Raw genomic sequence first — 23,755 nt, 5'->3', positions numbered from 1 at the left:
AAACCAGCGTTCAAGAGTCAGATACAGACGATGACTACAGCATTCCCAACCTTTGACCTCTCTGCTCCCATCCACACCTTCTCTACACATCAACTTCCGCTAAACAGCGATACAACTCGAGTTTCCTCCCGAGAGATGGAGCTGTCATTCCAATTGAGGTCTCACTCGGTTCCCAAAATGAGAAGACACACAATTCCAAGGATTATTATACACACGGCATTGTAATTTAATTAGGACCCAACTTAATATTTAGCTACAATTTAAGCTGACCTTACATTTTAAAACATTATATATATATACATATATACATATATATTATATATAAATAAACGGGAGAGAAGAAAATCATTAACATATGCAAATAGGTATGTACACAAAATACTACTGCCTTTGCTTCTGGTTTGGCCATGAGGCTAAGAAAGACTTTCCATGTTTGCACTATTTGGTGGAAGATATCAGCTACTCTGAGTCTCTTTCCTGGCAGAAGTAAATGACAATTAATGAAGGATCTGAACTCTTAGTCATCTTGTATGTTTTCCTTTTCCTTTTTTTTTTTTTAACTTTCTCTACCTGTTGTTGCTGCTCTGTTCTTCATGAACTGTGGCACATGGCATTCCTAAGGGGCAGGGCAGCGAATCGGAGTTCCAGAACAGAGTCTTTATTCCACATGTAGAAGCTACCAGTCATCTTTCCCCTTACTAATTCATGTGCCAATCATCACAATAGTGTGCCAGCCTGTTGCATGATTGCCTTTGTTATTCCTTTTGAACTGACTTCAAGACACTGACTTCAAGACACAGAAGTGTGGCAAACTTAGATTTTATTTCAATAGAAGCATTGTTTGACCTTCTGGAAGCATGTCCTCTGAGAGTCAGATCTTAACATAAGCAAAGCCTAGAAGTTATGGGACAGGAGGCAAAATCTCTGTAAGTGAATTATTAGGCAAAATGTTTAAATTCCCAAATGTATCCCTTGATTCCCACTAATAGAGGTAATAGATGTAATGGGGGAAAGGGTATCACCCCCTGTCCATTGAGCATGTACTATGTTCTGTTAGACAGAAACTCATATCTTCAACATGCACACATGCTTACACACATACATACACACACACACACACTTGCACAAACACATATACTTGCACAAACACACACATATACACACACACACACACACAATAACTGACACCATGGACACTATACTATTTAACTAGGTCAACTACTACCACACCTTTGATTTCATTATTTTAAAAGATCTATTTATTTTACTTATATCAGTACTCTATCTGCATATACACCTGCAGGCCAGAAGAACACATCGGATCCCATTACAGATGGTTGTGAGCCACCATGTGGTTGCTGGGAATTGAACTCAGGACCTCTGGAAGAGCAGTCAGTGTTCTTAACCGCTAAGCCATCGCTCCTGTCCCAGATTCTATATTTTTTTTAAAGAGGGGATCTTGATGTTTGCAATTTGAGTACATAATGAAAATGGCTTAGATTCCATTATCCACATTAAACAAGTGGATTGTGACATGATTATGAAACATGTAACGAACCATAATTTAAATGCTGGCTTGGGTTAGAGAATAGTTAAACATCCATTTCCAGCATGTTCATAGGTCAGTGTTGCCTGGAGAAACATGCCCGGTTTATTGATGCAGAAGTCTCTTCAGTCTTCTAATGTAATACATGCTGATAAATTATGTGGCTAATTATTTGTTTTGCTTTGTTTTTGCTTTGTGGGGAAGAAGTACTAGGAATTGAAGCCAGGCACAGTAGTGAAATTATTTTTCACTGACCTAAATTAACAGCCTTCATGATATATTGAGGGCATTATTCAAATGTATAGTTTAATTAGATTCCTAAGAGACACAAATAATTGAAAAACGAGGTGTTAATATATCTATTAAACTTAAGTTTGGGACTCAACTTAGCAAGACAGAGTTTGATATGGAATGGATATATGTACCAGTAAGCTTAGACAGGTTGGTGTTGACGCATGAAGGAAAAATAAAAAAAGTAAGAATAGCAAGGAAGACACTGAAAAAGAAAAATTGACAGGAGGAGCTCGGCCTACCACATGTCAAACTAGTACGCACAGATCCTCTATAATTAAAACTGTGGGACAGACACAAGAGTAGAGAAATGGTGATACAGGAGCCAATGTCCAGAATACATCCAAATCATTACTTAAATTTACGATGTGATGAATGCAACATCTCAAAATACTGAATTGAAGACAGGTTTTCAGGTCTGGAGAGATGTCTCAGCAGCTCAGAGCACTTGCTACTCTTGCAGAGGACCCGGCTCAAATATCTTTCTGGCAGCCACATGATGACTGCCTGTAACTAATTTCATAGGGCCCAACACCCTTCTGTGGCCTTTGCAGGTATGGTTTTCCTAAGATTGTGCAGGCACTCACGTATACAGTCTATGCATTTATATATAAAATGTGAGTTTTGGGGGCCAAAATAATGTGACTCAGAGGGTTAAAGCACCTGCTTTCAAGTTCCACGACCTGACTTTGAGCCTGGAACTCATATGATGGAAAGAAAACAGAATCCTAAAAGTTAAATAAATGTGTAATCAAATACAGACGATTTCTAATAATGGGCTGAGACCACTAAGTAGCCATTTGGAAAAAGATAGACTTACATTTCTATCTTACATTGTACACAAAAGTAACTTCCAAGTTGACTATGGATCTTAGAAGGAAAGATCAGTGAATTCCTCTTTAACCTTGATCTCATGAAGGAATTATTATTCCCCAAAACCCTAGGGGCAGTCACAAAATAATGAGTTTGACATTATAAAAGCTATTTTTCACAGTCAAGAAGCCCCACACTATCAGTAGCAAAGCGGAAGTATACTTCCAAACTAGGAGTGTGTGTACTAATAATGTGTGAAACACGGTCTGACAGACCAACAAGCAACAAACGTTAAAGTTAAAGCAGTACTTACTGGGATATTTACAGCATCAAATATTTATGTTATCAAGGTAGAAATGTCTCAAATCAATAATGTTAGCTTCCAATTTGGGAACAAGCTAAGGAAGAAGAAAAGTAAACCCAGAACAAGAAGGAAGGGAGAAAATAGTGAAGAATAGAGCAGAAAGGAAGTTTTGAAACCAAATAACAGTGAGAGTTAATGAAACAAAAAAAGGCAATCCTTTAGACAGGGAAAAAAGAAGTAAACTTGACCAACCAGACCCCCCCCCCAAAGCTCCTTGAGACTAAACCACCAACCAAAGAGTACACATGAAGGGACCCAGGGCTCCAGCTGCTTATGTAACAGAGGATGGCATTGTCTGGCAACAATGGGAGGGCAGGCCTGTGGAGGCTTAAAGCACCAGTGTAGGGGAATGCTAGGGTGATAAGGGGTTGGGTGATTCTGGGAGCACCCTCATAGAAGCAGGGGAGATGGGGGGTGGGGGGGACAAGATAGGGTGTTTAACTAGGAAAGAGGATATCATTTGAAATGTAAATCAAGAAAATAACCAATTAAAAAATTTTAAAATGTTAAAAAAAAAGAAACAAACATGATCACCTACCCCCCAGTAAGAATGGAGAAAGAATTGAGAAGGACACAAAGTATCAACATCAGAAACACAAGGAAACAAGTGTGGGGCATAAACAAACCAAAGCAGAAGAAAATAAAAGCCATGAAGGGAAATCCAGCCTACAGACCCTACAGACAAGTGAAGTTCCTAAGTGAGTGTTAGAAACAGCCCTAGGTACACACATCTAGTAACCCTTTTGCACACACACGAATTCTTTGAAAACCACATGCTATTGAAACCCATTTAAATTGAAATAGGCGGCCTGAATGTTCCCACAACCAAAGAAATTGGATCAACAGCTTAAAATTTTCTGGGAAAAAAGAAATCTAGGCACAGAATATTTCACAAGAGAATTATTCCCGATGTTTAAAGAAACAAGTGCAATCTCTTGGGAACACAGAATTCCTCAACACGCTGAGACAGACACCTTGTTGTGGCAAATGGACTGACTAGCTCGTTCCCTTCCTCATGCCTCATACAGTCCTCAGTTTCCTGGGCCACTCCTGCTATACAAGTGTTCTGCCCAGGGCTCTGGTTCTTTCTTTGTCTAGCTCCTTTACTGCCTTGTCCTCTCCCTTCCTCCCTCTCTCTTTCTCTCCCTCCCCCCTTCCCTCCCTCGCACCTACAAACCTGAAGTTTTCTCAGCAAGCTATTAGCAAATAAGACCCAACCAAAGAAAAATACACGTAACCAAGTGAGACATGCTCCAATTTTAAAATTCAGTAATGGGAACTTACTGCATTAATAAGGCTAAGGAAGAAACAATATGTTTATTATCAACTGATGTAGAAAAACACCTATAACATTCAACATCTATTCATGGTGAAAACTCAATACATGTACATACAAGAACTTCTACAAAAAGCCTACCAACTGGTATGTATGTATGTATGTATGTATGTATGTACCACAGGTAAAATAGATATTTTACAAACTTGGTTAAAATGACAGATATGCACATTTTATAAAACTGAAACAAAGCTTTTTGTACCAGATGAATTGTGTGGATCAGGAATTTGCATATTAACACAATGCTCTCTTCTTTCTTCACAAGATACTTAATATCTTCTAACAATCATGTTTTTTGGTTTAAAGAGAATATCAAGTTTCAAAGTACAGTTTGTTCTATTTTTTTAAACCCTTTTCTAGTTACAAAATAAAAACTTCTCATTTAAACAGCATGACTGCCAACGCAGTTAACACAAAGAAAAGTAATGTCCTGGAAAACTGCTCCAGAGTTTTCCTTGCATATGTCACCAACCCGTCACTTTGTAACTTATGAGTATACTAAAAGATAATATAATCGTGTCGCTTTTTAATGAAATAACACATGTATTTTAGACATGTGTTTTCTTTAATGGGGTGCCAGTGAAAGACATTTAATCAATCAAAGAGTTCTACATTTATTTAGGTGGAATGTTTGGGACATGGAGGCTGCATTTATCTTACCAGACTTTGTTAATACAGCACACAGCGATGACTAATTTGCCTTTACTACACAAAATTTCCCAAACTTATAAGAAAAGGAATGCTCAGGACCCCGTTGAAGGAATCAGAGAAAGGACTGAAAGAGCTTGAAGGGGCTCGAGACCCCATATGAACAACAATGCCAACCAACCAGAGCTTGCAGGGACTAAGCCACTACCCAAAGACTATACATGGACTGACCCTGGATCCAACCTCATAGGTAGCAATGAATATCCTAGCAAGAGCACCAGTGGAAGGAGAAGCTCTTGGTCCTGCCAAGACTGAACCCCCAGTGAACATGATTGTTGGGGGAGGGTGGCAATGGGGGGAGGGTGGAGAGGGGAACACCCCTAGAGAGGGGGAGGGGGAAGGATTAGGGGGATGTTGGCCTGGAAACCTGGAAAGGGACTAACAATTGAAATATAAATAAGAAATACCCAAGTTAATAAAGATGAAGGAAAAAAAGAAAAGGAATGCTTTTATTTCTTATCTGTTATTTTAAATGACTTAAGTATTTATTTTCTTTTTCTTTTAGAATATAAACTTAGCAAGAGTCAAAATTATAAGAATAATATACAGGATTGATACTGATTCTGTTTTGACATTCTGAAGATTCCCATGTTGAAGTCCTGATACTGAGTGCCTTAGAGCCCAAGTGTGGACGTGGTGTTTCCTTTTAGATAGAATTTCAATACATAGCCAGCCTACTCAGAATCCACCTGCTGATATCACACGTATATGCCATATTGTGCCATCTTTCATACCCCTGAGATAAGGCCTTTTAAAAGTAATTAAGATAAGGTTATATGGGGGATCCTAATTAAATATGATTTGGATTCTCATAAGGAAATTTGAAAGTAGACATGTGGGTACACAGAAGACAAGGGGTAGTTATGAGAAAATGTCTTTCGTTTTGTTATAGCAACCATCACAATAGAATACAAGGAGTTCTTAGCTTTATCTTCAGTGAGGATTAAAAAACACCTAAAGTATGCTCGACACTACGGAGAAGACAGACATTTAAATATTTGTTTCATTTGTTAGAATACTCAAAGTTAGGCCTGGTCTGATGATACACATGAGAGGTAGAGGCAGGAGAATCAGGAAGTGGAGATTTGTGAATGGTTTTGAGCCAATATGTGGTTGGTAGGAACCCAGCTCTGGTCCTCTGCAAAAGCCACAAGTTCTCTTAACCACTCTTAGCCACTGCTCTGGGCCCAGTAAGTATGACCTTACAGTGTGTGTCCAGCCAATGTTGTGGACCGAGTGGATAACTGACACACACAATTAGTGAATCTGAAATGAGCCCTATGATGTGTAAACTTCCTGAAAGTTTTCAATAGCAACTACGTCTTGGGAATATTTTTTTAATAGGGACCATAAATACGTCTGTAAATCTGCCCTTGGTCCTTTGTGATAAGATAATTTCCAGACGGAGCTTTCTCAGAAGATAAGCTAACTCCAACCCGGGGCCGAAGCGATCAGAGCCAGGAACTCGGTGTTGAGGGAGGACAGGGAGGGATGTCTCATATTACGAGCGTTCAGCACCTCAGGTTAATTATTTATTTCTAACTTACGGGTGGTACATTATCAACTTCATAGCGATGGTGAATTAAGAATGTATGAGAAGACGATGTAGTAAGTGCTCTAATGTGCGGCGGACTTTCAATTATTCAGTAACAGAAGTGAGCAATGCAGATAAGTGGGTAGGAGCACATTAGACCTACGAAGATCAGGTACGATGCTGCCTTATTAACATTTCTCCAGTTAAATAATTGCCTGATATTTTTAAGGCGGAAAAAAAACCTGTGCAACTTCTAAAACTTTTTAAGGGAGAGACATTTTCTGACATCCCTCCCCAGAGCAACGATAAGTCAACAAAGAATCTTGGCTTGTGAAACAGTGACAGTCTGACGTGTCACAGATAGGATGTTAGCTCCTATCCTTCTGGTCTCTGCTGACCTGGAGACAGCAGTTCCCCGACTTCAGGTTATAAATTTGCAGCGGTTAAAGATCACCTGTTGGGGAGTTACTTGGGGCAATCTGGTGAAATGTAGATCAGTTTCAAAACTTTTACCTTAGCATGTCTCGTGGTTCCAATGGCAGCTAAGCTAGAAAAGTTAGTTTCTATTAATACCTTCTCTGAGAGTAAACATTCGCCTCTTGGTTATGGAGTTTCAAGCCGACATTGTGACTCTATTTTAGACATACAATGTGAAAACCCAAATGTGTTTCCTGTTTAATAAAGAATAGAGGGGGGCTGGGGATTTAGCTCAGTGGTAGAGCGCTTACCTAGGAAGCGCAAGGCCCTGGGTTCGGTCCCCAGCTCCGAAAAAAAGAACCAAAAAAAAAAAAAAAAGAATATAGGAAAAAATAAATCTATACTCACTTCTGCTTATTATAATTACAATCCTCAACCTTCCTAGTATTGTAGACCAGGCTGGCCTTGAACTCACAAAGATGCCTGCCTCTGCCTCTGCCTCCCTAGTGCTAGAGTTAAAGAAGCGCACTACTGCATCTGACATGGACTTTGGGTTTGCTGCTTTATTTTTTGTTTATTTGTTTATTTATTTACTTTTTTTTTTTTACAAAGTCTCTACAGGCAAGCAGGGCTTCAATCACCCTATAGATAAGATTCACAAATCTAGTTCCAGAGGACCTGATGCCCTCTCCTGACTTCCACAGGCACCAGTCATGGACATGGCACCTTTACAAACATGCAGGCAAAACACCCACATACTCATAATTAAATCAATAATTTTTTTCCCAGAAAGGAAGAGAGGTAGTACTTATCAGCTGACATGTTGAGGTTTGGGCAAAGGACTGAGGAGTTCTTGTGTAACGATTAGCTGAGGGTATGCTCTCAGGAGAAGGAGGAGGAAGAAGAAAGGGGAGCACTTTAGAATATAGTCTCATGGGGTTACCGTGTGTGGAAAATCGCTTTCCGTAGGAGAAAGGGTGAGACCAGTTATTGGATGGCAATTGTACCTCTCAAAGGCATGGCTGCTTTGGTTTTCTGTTGTATTTCAATCAAGTGAGCAATGAATGTTCCACCTTTCTAAAGAGTTGTATGTGAGTGTGTGTGTGTGCGTGTGCGTCTGTGTGTGTATGTGAGTGTGTGTGTGAGTGTGTGTATGTGAGTGTGTGTGAGTGTGTGTATGTGAGAGTGTGTGTGAGTGTGTGTATGTGAGTGTGTGTGTGAGTGTGTGTGTGTATGTGAGAGTGTGTGTGTGAGTGTGTGTGTATGTGAGAGTGTGTGTGTATGTGAGTGTGTGTGTGTATGTGAGTGTGTGTGTGTATGTGAGAGTGTGTGTGTATATGTGAGTGTGTGTATGTGAGAGTGTGTGTGAGTGTGTGTGTATATGTGAGTGTGTGTGTATGTGAGTGTGTGTGTGTATGTGTGTGTGTGAGTGTGTGTGTGTATGTGTGTGTGTGTGTGTGTATGTGAGTGTGTGTGTGAGTGTGTGTGTGTATGTGAGAGTGTGTGTGTGAGTGTGTGTGTATGTGAGAGTGTGTGTGTATGTGAGTGTGTGTGTGTATGTGAGTGTGTGTGTGTATGTGAGAGTGTGTGTGTATATGTGAGTGTGTGTATGTGAGAGTGTGTGTGAGTGTGTGTGTATATGTGAGTGTGTGTGTATGTGAGTGTGTGTGTGTATGTGTGTGTGTGAGTGTGTGTGTATGTGTGTGTGTGTGTATGTGAGTGTGTGTGTGAGTGTGTGTGTATGTGAGAGTGTGTGTGTGAGTGTGTGTGTATGTGAGAGTGTGTGTGTATGTGAGTGTGTGTGTGTATGTGAGTGTGTGTGTGTATGTGAGAGTGTGTGTGTATATGTGAGTGTGTGTATGTGAGAGTGTGTGTGAGTGTGTGTGTATATGTGAGTGTGTGTGTATGTGAGTGTGTGTGTATGTGTGTGTGTGAGTGTGTGTGTGTATGTGTGTGTGTGTGTGTGTGTGTGTGTGTGTGTGTGTGTGTGTGTGTAGTGGTGGGGAAGGACAGGCTGGCCTCAACATACATATGGAGGTTGCTCTTTTCTACCATGTCCGTCCCAGGGATTGAATTTTGGCTATCAGGCCTGGTGACAGGTACCTTTACCTCAAAGCTCCCAACCAGCTATGGAATGGCCAAACCAGCTATGCCAGTGAGACAGGGCACCAACAATGTCCACCGTTTCCCTGGGTGCCAGTCATGGCCAACTGGGCTTTGAGAATTGTGAAGCAGCTTACACATGACATAGGAAATCACCATTCGCTTTTCACATAGGGTTAGGCTACAGAGGTAGCAGAACCTAATTTGCCACAATTTGAGCTAATCACAGTTGTGACATCCAGCAAGTAGAGTTTTATTATGCTCTGAGTGTCACTTCCAGACACCTAGCTTTCGGTTAGTGTATAAGTAGCAGAAACCTTCTCTCCAGTCTTCATGTTCTCCCCCACTTTAAAAGAGAAAAACCCAGTTACATTTTGGGTTTGAGAATTATATTAGAAAAGAATCAGCTACTCAAAAACAGGCAACCAGATGGATTCGTCTTGCAGTGAATTTCAGAAGAAATCAATACCAAAATGCAGATGAGAATGCAAAAAAAAAAAGAAGGAAAAAAAGCTTTAAACTAGAAACAACGAATGAGAAATGAGAGATCAATTTCTTCCTATTATAAATGATGAGGCAGGAAAACCCCAGGCTGGAAAGATGCCCAGAAAGAGAGCTGAAAGGGCTGTCTTATCACCATTTGTTAGAGCAGCATTAAACGTAAACACCACATTTACAGGGAAGAATCCTCAAGGACACAGAACTGTGGCTCTGTTTTCACGTCATTTGAGTTGACAGAGCAAACCAGGAATTCCCCTCCCATTGCTTTCCATGAGCATTTACTCTGTCCTAAGGCTTCTGTAGTCATACCAGGTACAAAACGTGAGGGTCGTAAATTCTGTTTACCCTAAGAAGCTCTTGCCTTGGGGTTCTTAAATGAATTCAGAGGATCCTGGAAGTTGATTGGGTGGAAAAGCATTACATAATTGTTTTTAGTAACATTTGACTGAAATAAAGATACCCCTTTTGATATAAATATTGGCAAACGTCTTAGTCTCTTTGACTTTGCCACCACAGAAATCACAGACATTTTTATATCACGGTGAATGCACTGGAGATATCTCAAAGTATTATTTATTCTTGTTATTCAGTTGGAAATGCTCTGTATTTAATCTCACCCTCCTGTCAAATACTGTCGCTGGCTAACCAAAGAGAAATACAGAGCTACCAAAAATGATCATTCTGTATAACCTCATAATAAAATTTTAACTCAAACAGATTTGGGCGATTTGGATATTTACATCTCTTACCACCTAATTCTTATGCTGACATTCTGCTTCCTGAAGCAAGGGTATTTGAAGATGAGTATGAGGGCCAGCAAGATGGCTCAGTAAGAATGGCCCCCATAGGCTCATATATTTGAATGCTTACTTACCAGGGAGTGGCACTATCTGTTGGGGGAAGCGACTCAGTAGGGGTGGGCTTTGAGGTTTCAAAGGCTCAACCTAGTACCCCCATCTCCCTCTTCTCCCCCTACCTCCTTTTTTCTCAGCTACATATTCAGCACCCTGCTTACTGTCCTGCCCCCTGCTAGGATGATAATGGACTAAGTCTCTGAAACTGGATGCAAGCCTCCAATTAAATGTTTTCTTTCAAAGAGTTGCTTTGGTCTTGGTGTCTCTTCACACCAGCACAACAGTGACTGGGACACCATGCATGATGACCTGAGTTTGGTCCCCAGAATCCACAGTGAGAGAAGAAAACTGACTCCCACAAGTTGGCCTCTGAACTCTGCACACCTGCATTCACACTCACACCTACCCCTACCCCTCTACACACACCATTTTTAAATGAGTTTCCTCTTTATTTTATTCCCATAATATGTACATACATAGACATATCAGAAATGTATATGATAGAGGATTCTTACTATGACAACTTGGCCATTTGGCATCCTGACCCTGAGGTTCCAGCCTCTAGAACTGTGGGAAATGCAGTTAGTTTTACAACACTCAGTATAGGTTAATTTCATATGGCTTCCTAATCTAACTAAACAGTGTTCTTTGAGAGAATTTATCCATTTCTTATGTAAACTTTAATGACATCTATGATAATATATGTTTAAAAGGATACCCACTCTAATCTAGGAGACACTTATGAGACATCCTGCCCCAACCCCTTCCTCCCCAACATGCAAGGACCCCAACAAGCCCAGCAGCCATGAGCTCTGCCCCACTCCATCTTCCTTCCAGCCCACACCTCCACCTGCAATCAAGGATCTGCATCTCATATCCCAGTCCACTGCTCAACCAGTTCTAGAGGCTTAGTGCCACTGCCAGGGACTCCCATGCCAACACCAGAAACAACCTTTCAGCAAAAGGCTAGTGCAAGAACACAGTCAACAGAAGTCAGTGTGATGTGGCACCATCAGAATCTAGCTTTCCTACTACAGAAAGCCCTGGGTATCCTAACACATCTGAGGAGTAAGACTAAAACCTTAAATGTCATCTCCTGAAGATGATAGAGACTTTTAAAGAAGGTATAAATAAATCCCTTAAAGAAACACAGAAAACACAATCAAAAAGACAGAAACCCTTAAAGAAGAAACAAATAAATCTTTTAAATACAGGAAAATATAATTCAACCGGTGAAGGAAATGAATAAAACAGCCCAAGACCTAAAAAATGGAAATAGAAACAAACAAAAACAAAAACAGAGGCAACCCTGGAGATGAAAAACCTAGGAACAAAAACAGGAGCAAAAACAGGTAATGCAAGCATTACCAAAAGAATACAAGAGATGGAAGAGAGCATCTCAGGCATAGAAAATACCATAGAAGATATTAATACAAAGAAAACGCCAAATGTAAAACATTTCTAACTCAAAAACATCCAGGAAATTCAGGACACTATGAAAAGACCAAACCTAAGAAAAAACAGGAATAGAAGAAGGTGAAGACTCCCAGTTCAAAGGGCTAGAAAATATCTTCAACAAAATCATAGAAGAAAACTTCCCTACCCTAAAGAAAGAGATGCCCATAAACATGCAGAACACCAAGTAGATTAGACAAGAAAAGAAAATACTCCCCCCATAATAATCAAAACATTAAGTATACAAAACAAAGAAAGAATATTAAGACCCAAGGAAAAATGGCCAAGAAACATATAAAGGCAGACCTATCAGAATTACATCTGATGTTCAACAGACTCTAAAAGCCAGAAGATCCTAGACAGATGTCTTTCAGACCTTAAGAGACCTCAGATGCCAGCTCAGACCACTATAGCCATCAAAATTTTCAAACACTATAGATAGAAAAACAAAGATAGTCCATGACAAAACCAAATTTAAACAATATCTATGAATTTCAGCCCTACAGAAGATAATAGAAGGAAAACTCCAACATGAGGAGAATAACTGCACCCAAGAAAACAAGAAATTAATCATCTCACAGCAAAACCAAAAGAAGAGAATATACCTTATATACTGTTATCACCAACACCAAAATGACAGAAACTAACAATCATTGGTCATTAAATATCTCTCAATGTCAACAGACTTAATTCCCCAATAAAACGATACAGACTAACAGACTGGATACATAAACAGGATTCATCATTCTGCTACATATAAGAAACACATATCAGCAACAAGGATAGATATTGTCTCCGAGCAAAGGGCTGGAAAAAGGAAAGCAAACAGACCCAAGAAGCAAGATAAGCCATTCTAATATTTAACAAAATAGACTTTCAACCAAAAGTAATCAAAAGAGATGAGGAAGGACACTCCATACTCATCAAAGGAAAAAAAAAATCCACCAAGATGATGTCTCAATTCTGAACATCTATGGTAAGAGTGCCACTCTTACCAATGGATGGGCATCAAAACAGATTATCAGATCACCATGGATTAAGGGTGGATTTACAAAACAGAAAACAACCAGAAGTCAACATACTCATGGGAACTGAACAACTCGCTACTCAAGGATCAGAGAAGAAATAAAGAAAGAGGATAGGGCTGGAGAGATGGATCGAAGTAGGAGCATTGACTGCTGCTCTTCCAAAGTTCTTGAGTTCGATTCCCAGCAACCACATGGTAGCTCACAACTATCTGTAATGGGATCTGATGCCCTTTGCTGATAAGCCCAAAGACAACTACAGCATACTCATATACATAAATCTTTAAAAAAAAAAAAGACTTTCTAAAATTCAATGAAAATGAAGGTACAACATACCCAAACTTATGGACCACCATGAAAACAGTGCTAAGAGGAAAGCTCATAGTATTAAGTGCCTTTCATAAAGAAATGGAGGATATTTCAGCGGCAGTCAAACTCAGGGCCGAAATCAATCAATTAGAAACAAAGAGACCAGTACAAAGAATCAACAAAACCAAGAACTGGCTCTTTGAGAAAAAGCAACAAGATAGATAAATCCTTAGCCAAACTAACTAAAAGGAACAAAAGACAGAATCCAAATTTGCAACATCAGGAATGAAAAGGGAGACATTGCAGCAGAAACTGAGGAAATTAAAAAAATCATCAGATTGTATTTCAAAAGCCTGTACTCCACAAAATTAGAACATCTAAACGAAATGGATGAGTTTCTAGACAGAGACCACTTACTAACGTTAAATTTAGATCAGGTAAACTGGAGAGTTCTACAACCCCTAAGGAAATAGAAGCAGTCATCAAAAGTCTCCCAACCAAAGAAAAGTCCAAGCCAGATGGTTTTAGTGAAAAATTCTATCAGATTATCGAAGAAGAGCTAATACCAATAAGGAACGCTACCTAATTCATTTCTTGAGGCCACAGTTACTCTGATACCTAAACCACACAAAGACCCAACAAAGAAAGAAAACTTCAGACCAATTTCATTTATGAATATGAACACAAGGATATTCAATAAAACTCTCACAAAATGAATCCAGAAATACATCAAAGACATCACCCACCACGATCAAGTAGGCTTCATCCCAGGGATGCAGTAATGGCTCACTATTTGAAGATCCATCAATGTAATCCACTATATAAACAAACCAAAAGAAAATAAGCACGTGTCCCTCAGCTGAAGAGTGAATATAGAAATGGTGGCTCACGATGGAATACTATTCGTCTATTAAAAAACGGGGACATCATGAATTCTGCATGGAAATGGATAGAATTAGAAAATATCATCCTAGGGGTTGGGGATTTAGCTCAGTGGTAGAGCGCTTGCCTAGCAAGCGTAAGGCCCTGGGTTCGGTCCCCAGCTCCAAAAAAAAGAAAAAAGAAAAAAAAAAAAAAAAGAAAATATCATCCTGAGTTAGGTAAGCCAGACCCAAAAAGACATGCATAGTATGTACTCACTGATAAGTGGATATTAGACATAAAGTACATAATACAGCCCACAGACCCAAAGAAGTTAAACAAGGAAGGCCTACGCCAGGATACTTGAATCTCACTTATAAGGGGGAATAAAATAGTTATAGGAGACAAAGGGAGGAAGGGAACTGATGGGAAGGGGATGGGGAGGGGAAAGAGGAGGAATCTGCCAAGGAGTGCCCTACCCTCTCAGAGAAGGGAATGGGGGGTGGAGGGATGGACTCTGGGCAGAGGGGCAGCATTTGGCATGTAAATGAAGCTAAGAGTCTAGACTATCAACCCTGATAAGCAAGCAAACAAAAGCTAGACATCCACTAAGTGTACACAGCCCCATCAAGATGTATTGTTCTTGTTACGCTAAATGACGACAGCCTTCATATAGGTAAACTTCATAAAAGACATGGATTTAAATCTACTGTTACTTAGCACATTTTAAAGTCTCATGTATTATTGTGTCCAGGGAATATTGTTTCTGTTTGTTTTGTTCGTTTTGTTTTGAGACAGGGTGTCACTATATAGCTCTGGATGTCCTGGGACTCACTGTATAGACCAGGCTGCCTTGAACTCAGAGATATCTGCCTGCCTTTGCCTCTCAAGTGTGGGGATTAATAGCGTATGTCAACAGGCCTGGCCCATGCATTATTTTTAATAAGAATCACACTGCTTTATCATTCGCTAAATGTGCCCAGTCGATAAAAATGTTATAAAATTCTGGTTTAGGTGCAAATGCTTGTTTATGTAATCTTGATTTCTGCCATTTTTGTATAATTAATTAGATTAGTTCCATAAATTAATTTTTCTACTTTTATTTCTGATAGGTTATTTCTCCGATGGTAAATGAGTCGATCCAATACAGATTAGAATATATTAAAGGCAGGTTTATTGGAAACTGCTCTCTGGCGAGTTCATTGGCCCCAAGGTCAGAGGCCCGGGCAGTCACCATGAGGAGAGGGGGCTGCAGGGAGAGAAATAGAGAAAGGGTGAGCGAAGAGAGAAGAGATAAAGGAGGAGAGAAGAGAGACCTAAATGTCTAGATTATATTGGGAAGAACCTCTGGGGGGAGGGGCAGCCTAGCTGGGTATGCCAGGTAGGGACCGAGGGATGCTGGGAGAACCTGGAACCCAGGTCTGCTTTGATATATAAAATATGCACCTCAGTCCCTTGTCGAGGGGTCTGAAACCAATCAGTCACCTTTAACAAGGTTTCCAACTTCATGTGTCATAAAATTTGCCATTTCTCATATGCAATTCAGTAATTTTTAATATTGCATCAAATGCTACAAACTATCACAAGTCATTTTTTACTCTTCCTTAAGACACACTCCTTGGTATCACTGCCTTTAACTGTTAGGAATATAAAAATGATATTCCACCTCTATATCCCAGCCCTTAAACATTTCCCAAGATTATGAGGAACACTCTGTAACACAAGTCTTGTAACAATGTCCACACAGCTTTACATGACATTTGAGAAACACGTTTAATGAAAAGATTCTCATTCTAATGGGCTCAGACAAGAGTCATCATGGATGCAAAAGCCGGCGTGTAAATGCTGTTGGGCTAACGAGGCAGTTACATAGTCTCAAACTGTCACCTCACAAGCTTTTAACTCTAGCAACAGTTAAAACTGAAAGGCTCGGCAGGCACCATCTTAGCAACTGATCAAAGTTAATGACATTAATAATGGGGTGAATTCACAGCACGTCCCTCTAAAGGGTGCACAGAGAATACAGCATCACTCCTGCGGTACTCCCAAAGCTGTGTCCACAGTTTGTAACTGGAATCGGATCAGAAGCAAGCAGGAAAACCCAGCTTTGAGAGACACACCTTTAAAATAATTGTCCTATACGCTTCGATGTCAGCTTTGGCTCTCCTTGATATAAGAAAGCAAACGTCACACCCGCGGATCCCGGCCCGCAGCAGCTCTCTGCTCCCAGACCCGGTGAGAGAGAGACCCAACCGCCTGGTCAGGTGGGCACTCCTGAGGCTGCAGAGCGGAAGAGACCACCAACACTGCTCACCCCTGCCCACATCCCTGGCCCAAGAGGAAACTGTATAAGGCCTCTGGGCTCCCGTGGGGGAGGGCCCAGGAGCGGCAGGACTTCTGCGCCTGAGACACCGCCGCCGGAACCTGAAAGAAACAGACCGGATAAACAGTTCTCTGCACCCAAATCCCGTGGGAGGGAGAGCTAAACCTTCAGAGAGGCAGACAGGCCTGGGAAACCAGAAGAGACTGCTCCCTGCACACACATCTCGGACGCCAGAGGAAAAAGCCAAAGACCATCTGGAACCCTGGTGCACTGAAGCTCCCGGAAGGGGCGGCACAGGTCTTCCTGGTTGCTGCCGCTGCAGAGAGCCCCTGGGCAGCACCCCACGAGCAAACCTGAGGCTCAGGACCACAGGTAAGACCAAATTTTCTGCTGCAAGAAAGCTGCCTGGTGAACTCAAGACACAGGCCCACAGGAACAGCTGAAGACCTGTAGAGAGGAAAAACTACACGCCCGAAAGCAGAACACTCTGTCCCCATAACTGACTGAAAGAGAAGAAAACAGGTCTACAGCACTCCTGACACACAGGCTTATAGGACAGTCTAGCCACTGTCAGAAATAGCAGAACAAAGTAACACTAGAGATAATCTGATGGCGAGAGGCAAGCGCAGGAACCCAAGCAACAGAAACCAAGACTACATGCCATCATCGGAGCCCAATTCTCCCACCAAAACAAACATGGAATATCCAAACACACCAGAAAAGCAAGATCTAGTTTCAAAATCATATTTGATCATGATGCTGGAGGACTTCAAGAAAGACATGAACACACTTAGGGAAGCACAGGAAAACATTAATAAACAAGTAAAAGCCTACAGAGAGGAATCGCAAAAATCCCTGAAAGAATTCCAGGAAAACACAATCAAACAGTTGAAGGAATTAAAAATGGAAATAGAAGCAATCAAGAAAGAACACATGGAAACAACCCTGGATATAGAAAACCAAAAGAAGAGACAAGGAGCTGTAGATACAAGCTTCACCAACAGAATACAAGAGATGGAAGAGAGAATCTCAGGAGCAGAAGATTCCATAGAAATCATTGACTCAACTGTCAAAGATAATGTAAAGCAGAAAAAGCTACTGGTCCAAAACATACAGGAAATCCAGGACTCAATGAGAAGATCAAACCTAAGGATAATAGGTATAGAAGAGAGTGAAGACTCCCAGCTCAAAGGACCAGTAAATATCTTCAACAAAATCATAGAAGAAAACTTCCCTAACCTAAAAAAAGAGATACCCATAGACATACAAGAAGCCTACAGAACTCCAAATAGATTGGACCAGAAAAGAAACACCTCCCGTCACATAATTGTCAAAACACCAAACGCACAAAATAAAGAAAGAATATTAAAAGCAGTAAGGGAAAAAGGTCAAGTAACATATAAAGGGAGACCTATCAGAATCACACCAGACTTCTCGCCAGAAACTATGAAGGCCAGAAGATCCTGGACTGATGTCATACAGACCCTAAGAGAACACAAATGCCAGCCCAGGTTACTGTATCCAGCAAAACTCTCAATTAACATAGATGGAGAAACCAAGATATTCCATGACAAAACCAAATTTACACAATATCTTTCTACAAATCCAGCACTACAAAGGATAATAAATGGTAAAGCCCAACATAAGGAGGCAAGCTATACCCTAGAAGAAGCAAGAAACTAATCGTCTTGGCAACAAAACAAAGAGAATGAAAGCATACAAACATAACCTCACATCCAAATATGAATATAACGGGAAGCAATAATCACTATTCCTTAATATCTCTCAATATCAATGGCCTCAACTCCCCAATAAAAAGACATAGATTAACAAACTGGATACGCAATGAGGACCCTGCATTCTGCTGCCTACAGGAAACACACCTACAGGAAACACACCTCAGAGACAAAGACAGACACTACCTCAGAGTGAAAGGCTGGAAAACAACTTTCCAAGCAAATGGTCAGAAGAAGCAAGCTGGAGTAGCCATTCTAATATCAAATAAAATCAATTTCCAACTAAAAGTCATCAAAAAAGATAAGGAAGGACACTTCATATTCATCAAAGGAAAAATCAACCAAGATGAACTCTCAATCCTAAATATCTATGCCCCAAATACAAGGGCACCTACATACGTAAAAGAAACCTTACTAAAGCTCAAAACACACATTGCACCTCACACAATAATAGTGGGAGATTTCAACACCCCACTCTCATCAATGGACAGATCATGGAAACAGAAATTAAACAGTGATGTAGACAGACTAAGAGAAGTCATGAGCCAAATGGACTTAACGAATATTTATAGAACATTCTATCCTAAAGCAAAAGGATATACCTTCTTCTCAGCTCCTCATGGTACTTTCTCCAAAATTGACCATATAATTGGTCAAAAAACGGGCCTCAACAGGTACAGAAAGATAGAAATAATCCCATGCGTGCTATCGGACCACCACGGCCTAAAACTGGTCTTCAATAACAATAAGGGAAGAATGCCCACATATACGTGGAAATTGAACAATGCTCTACTCAATGATAACCTGGTCAAGGAAGAAATAAAGAAAGAAATTAAAAACTTTTTAGAATTTAATGAAAATGAAGATACAACATACTCAAACTTATGGGACACAATGAAAGCTGTGCTAAGAGGAAAACTCATAGCGCTGAGTGCCTGCAGAAAGAAACAGGAAAGAGCATATGTCAGCAGCTTGACAGCACACCTAAAAGCTCTAGAACAAAAAGAAGCAAATACACCCAGGAGGAGTAGAAGGCAGGAAATAATCAAACTCAGAGCTGAAATCAACCAAGTGGAAACAAAAAGGACCATAGAAAGAATCAACAGAACCAAAAGTTGGTTCTTTGAGAAAATCAACAAAATAGATAAACCCTTAGCCAGACTAACGAGAGGACACAGAGAGTCTGTCCAAATTAACAAAATCAGAAATGAAAAGGGAGACATAACTACAGATTCGGAGTAAATTCAAAAAATCATCAGATCTTACTATAAAAACCTATATTCAACAAAATTTGAAAATCTTCAGGAAATGGACAATTTCCTAGACAGATACCAGGTATCGAAGTTAAATCAGGAACAGATAAACCAGTTAAACAACCCCATAACTCCTAAGGAAATAGAAGCAGTCATTAAAGGTCTCCCAACCAAAAAGAGCCCAGGTCCAGACGGGTTTAGTGCAGAATTCTATCAAACCTTCATAGAAGACCTCATACCAATATTATCCAAACTATTCCACAAAATTGAAACAGATGGAGCCCTACCGAATTCCTTCTACGAAGCCACAATTACTCTTATACCTAAATCACACAAAGACACAACAAAGAAAGAGAACTTCAGACCAATTTCCCTTATGAATATCGACGCAAAAATACTCAATAAAATTCTGGCAAACCGAATTCAAGAGCACATCAAAACAATCATCCACCATGATCAAGTAGGCTTCATCCCAGGCATGCAGGGATGGTTTAATATACGGAAAACCATCAACGTGATCCATTATATAAACAAACTGAAAGAACAGAACCACATGATCATTTCATTAGATGCTGAGAAAGCATTTGACAAAATTCAACACCCCTTCATGATAAAAGTCCTGGAAAGAATAGGAATTCAAGGCCCATACCTAAACATAGTAAAAGCCATATACAGCAAACCAGTTGCTACCATTAAACTAAATGGAGAGAAACTTGAAGCAATCCCACTAAAATCAGGGACTAGACAAGGCTGCCCACTCTCTCCCTACTTATTCAATATAGTTCTTGAAGTTCTAGCCAGAGCAATCAGACAACAAAAGGAGATCAAAGGATACAGATCGGAAAAGAAGAGGTCAAAATATCACTATTTGCAGATGACATGATAGTATATTTAAGTGATCCCAAAAGTTCCACCAGAGAACTACTAAAGCTGATAAACAACTTCAGCAAAGTGGCTGGGTATAAAATTAACTCAAATAAATCAGTTGCCTTCCTCTATACAAAAGAGAAACAAGCCGAGAAAGAAATTAGGGAAACGACACCCTTCATAATAGACCCAAATAATATAAAGTACCTCGGTGTGACTTTAACCAAGCAAGTAAAAGATCTGTACAATAAGAACTTCAAGACACTGAGGAAAGAAATTGAAGAAGACCTCAGAAGATGGAAAGATCTCCCATGCTCATGGATTGGCAGGATTAATATAGTAAAAATGGCCATTTTACCAAAAGCAATCTACAGATTCAATGCAATCCCCATCAAAATACCAATCCAATTCTTCAAAGAGTTAGACAGAACAATTTGCAAATTCATCTGGAATAACAAAAAACCCAGGATAGCTAAAGCTATCCTCAACAATAAAAGGACTTCAGGGGGAATCACTATCCCTGAACTCAAGCAGTATTACAGAGCAATAGTGATAAAAAGTGCATGGTATTGGTACAGAGACAGACAGATAGACCAATGGAATAGAATTGAAGACCCAGAAATGAACCCACACACCTATGGTCACTTGATTTTTGACAAAGGAGCCAAAACCATCCAATGGAAAAAAGATAGCATTTTCAGCAAATGGTGCTGGTTCAACTGGAGGGCAACATGTAGAAGAATGCAGATCGATCCATGCTTATCACCCTGTACAAAGCTTAAGTCCAAGTGGATCAAGGACCTCCACATCAAACCAGACACACTCAAACTAATAGAAGAAAAACTAGGGAAGCATCTGGAACACATGGGCACTGGAAAAAATTTCCTGAACAAAACACCAATGGCTTATGCTCTAAGATCAAGAATCGACAAATGGGATCTCATAAAACTGCAAAGCTTCTGTAAGGCAAAGGACACTGTGGTTAGGACAAAACGGCAACCAACAGATTGGGAAAAGATCTTTACCAATCCTACAACAGATAGAGGCCTTATATCCAAAATATACAAAGAACTCAAGAAGTTAGACCGCAGGGAATCAAATAACCCTATTAAAAAATGGGGTTCAGAGCTAAACAAAGAATTCACAGCTGAGGAATGCCGAATGGCTGAGAAACACCTAAAGACATGTTCAACATCTTTAGTCATAAGGGAAATGCAAATCAAAACAACCCTGAGATTTCACCTCACACCAGTGCGATTGGCTAAGATCAAAAACTCAGGTGACAGCAGATGCTGGCGAGGATGTGGAGAAAGAGGAACACTCCTCCATTGTTGGTGGGATTGCAGACTGGTAAAACCATTCTGGAAATCAGTCTGGAGGTTCCTCAGAAAATTGGACATTGAACTGCCTGAGGATCCAGCTATACCTCTCTTGGGCATATACCCAAAAGATGCCTCAACATATAAAAGAGACACGTGCTCCACTATGTTCATCGCAGCCTTATTTATAATAGCCAGAAAATGGAAAGAACCCAGATGCCCTTCAACAGAGGAATGGATACAGAAAATGTGGTACATCTACACAATGGAATATTACTCAGCTATCAAAAACAACGAGTTTATGAAATTCGTAGGCAAATGGTTGGAACTGGAAAATATCATCCTGAGTGAGCTAACCCAATCACAGAAAGACATACATGGTATGCACTCATTGATAAGTGGCTATTAGCCCAAATGCTTGAATTACCCTAGATCCCTAGAACAAACGAAACTCAAGATGGATGATCAAAATGTGAATGCTTCACTCCTTCTTTAAATGAGGAAAAAGAATACCCTTGGCAGGGAAGGGAGAGGCAAAGATTAAAACAGAGACTGAAGGAACACCCATTCAGAGCCTGCCCCACATGTGGCCCATACATATACAGCCACCCAATTAGACAAGATGGATGAAGCAAAGAAGTGCAGACCGACAGGAGCCGGATGTAGATCGCTCCTGAGAGACACAGCCAGAATACAGCAAATATAGAGGCGAATGCCAGCAGCAAACCACTGAACTGAGAATAGGTCCCCTATTGAAGGAATCAGAGAAAGAACTGGAAGAGCTTGAAGGGGCTCGAGACCCCAAAAGTACAACAATGCCAAGCAACCAGAGCTTCCAGGGACTAAGCCACTACCTAAAGACTATACATGGACTGACCCTGGACTCTGACCCCATAGGTAGCAATGAATATCCTAGTAAGAGCACCAGTGGAAGGGGAAGCCCTGGGTCCTGCTAAGACTGAACCCCCAGTGAACTAGTCTATGGGGGGAGGGCGGCAATGGGGGGAGGGTTGGGAGGGGAACACCCATAAGGAAGGGGAGGGGGGAGGGGGATGTTTGCCCGGAAACCGGGAAAGTGAATAACACTCGAAATGTATATAAGAAATACTCAAGTTAATAAAAAAAAAAAAAAAAAGAAAGCAAACGTGTGAAAGACGAAGCTTGAGCTTCTTTGGCTGTGCTTGCTACTGTCAGGACCATCAGGAAACCTACAGAGAGGCTGAACACATTACTGTGTCAGCATTGAGCACAAGGTTTACATCATAGTGATGTAGTTACGGAAAGAGTTATCCTTGGATTTAGCAAATGTACACTGAGCCAGGTAGCAGTACAAAGCACTATATCTACAATTTACTCCTAAATGGTTTTTTTTTTTTTTTTTTTGGTTCTTTTTTTCGGAGCTGGGGATCGAACCCAGGGCCTTGCGCTTCCTAGGTAAGCGCTCTACCACTGAGCTAAATCCCCAGCCCCCTAAATGGTTTTTTAATGATCGTGTGTGTGTGTGTGTGTGTGTGTGTGTGTGTGTGTGTGTGTGTGTGCATGCCTGTGTACAGGTATATATAGAGAGAAACAGAAAAATAAATGAATTGGAGAAAAAAGAAAGGAGACTACAAATATAACAAAAGTTACCGTTGGGAATCTGGGAGAAGCTATTCTGAATCCTTTCTCCTGGTCTCTCATAAATGCAAAAAGGGAAAAACAGTGCTTATTCTTAAATATCCTCACCATCACCCCAAACACTCAAGTCCTCACACTGAGACGTATACTCCACCATTCGTCTTTAGCTACGGGTAAATTTTCTATACAGATCTTTTCCCTCTGCGTCCCACTTTTCCATCCCAGAATTTGTGTTCTCCTCCTCCTTAGTGTGTTACTTCCCTAGGGCAGATGACGCTCTCTTTTAAACATATGGCGGTGTTCACTTTCTGCCAATCACTTACAAAAATACGACAAAACAGACCAGTCGTTGCAGGAAGCTAAAATAAGCTACAGAAATAGAAACAGGGATGAGTCATGGGTTTTGGGAGTCAGCAGCTTTGGTTGGTCACTCATTCGATTCATGACCTTGGGCAGGGCAGGGGATGCATTCATTGTTTGTCCTGGTCTCCTCCATGGAGTTGGTGTCGCAGCACTGAAAGGG

The 23,755-nt window shown here is 40.5% G+C and overlaps 1 protein-coding gene and 1 long non-coding RNA gene across 3 annotated transcripts in view; both read right to left on the bottom strand.

Annotated features, from left to right (window-relative positions):
* Positions 1 to 23,755, bottom strand: part of Ndfip2 (Nedd4 family interacting protein 2) — a 106,334-nt gene that overhangs the window by 80,028 nt on the left and 2,551 nt on the right. The gene's annotated exons all lie outside the window — the stretch shown is intronic.
* Positions 804 to 5,496, bottom strand: LOC134482160 (uncharacterized). The gene is made up of 2 exons (XR_010058233.1): positions 2,964 to 5,496; positions 804 to 894 (listed from the first exon to the last, which is right to left on the bottom strand). It is a non-coding gene; the product is annotated as an uncharacterized LOC134482160 (long non-coding RNA).

This window comes from Rattus norvegicus, chromosome 15 (genome assembly GCF_036323735.1).
Source record: "Rattus norvegicus strain BN/NHsdMcwi chromosome 15, GRCr8, whole genome shotgun sequence".
In the NCBI taxonomy this organism is placed as follows: Eukaryota; Metazoa; Chordata; class Mammalia; order Rodentia; family Muridae; genus Rattus; species Rattus norvegicus.
This window is presented reverse-complemented; position numbering and strand designations above follow the sequence as displayed.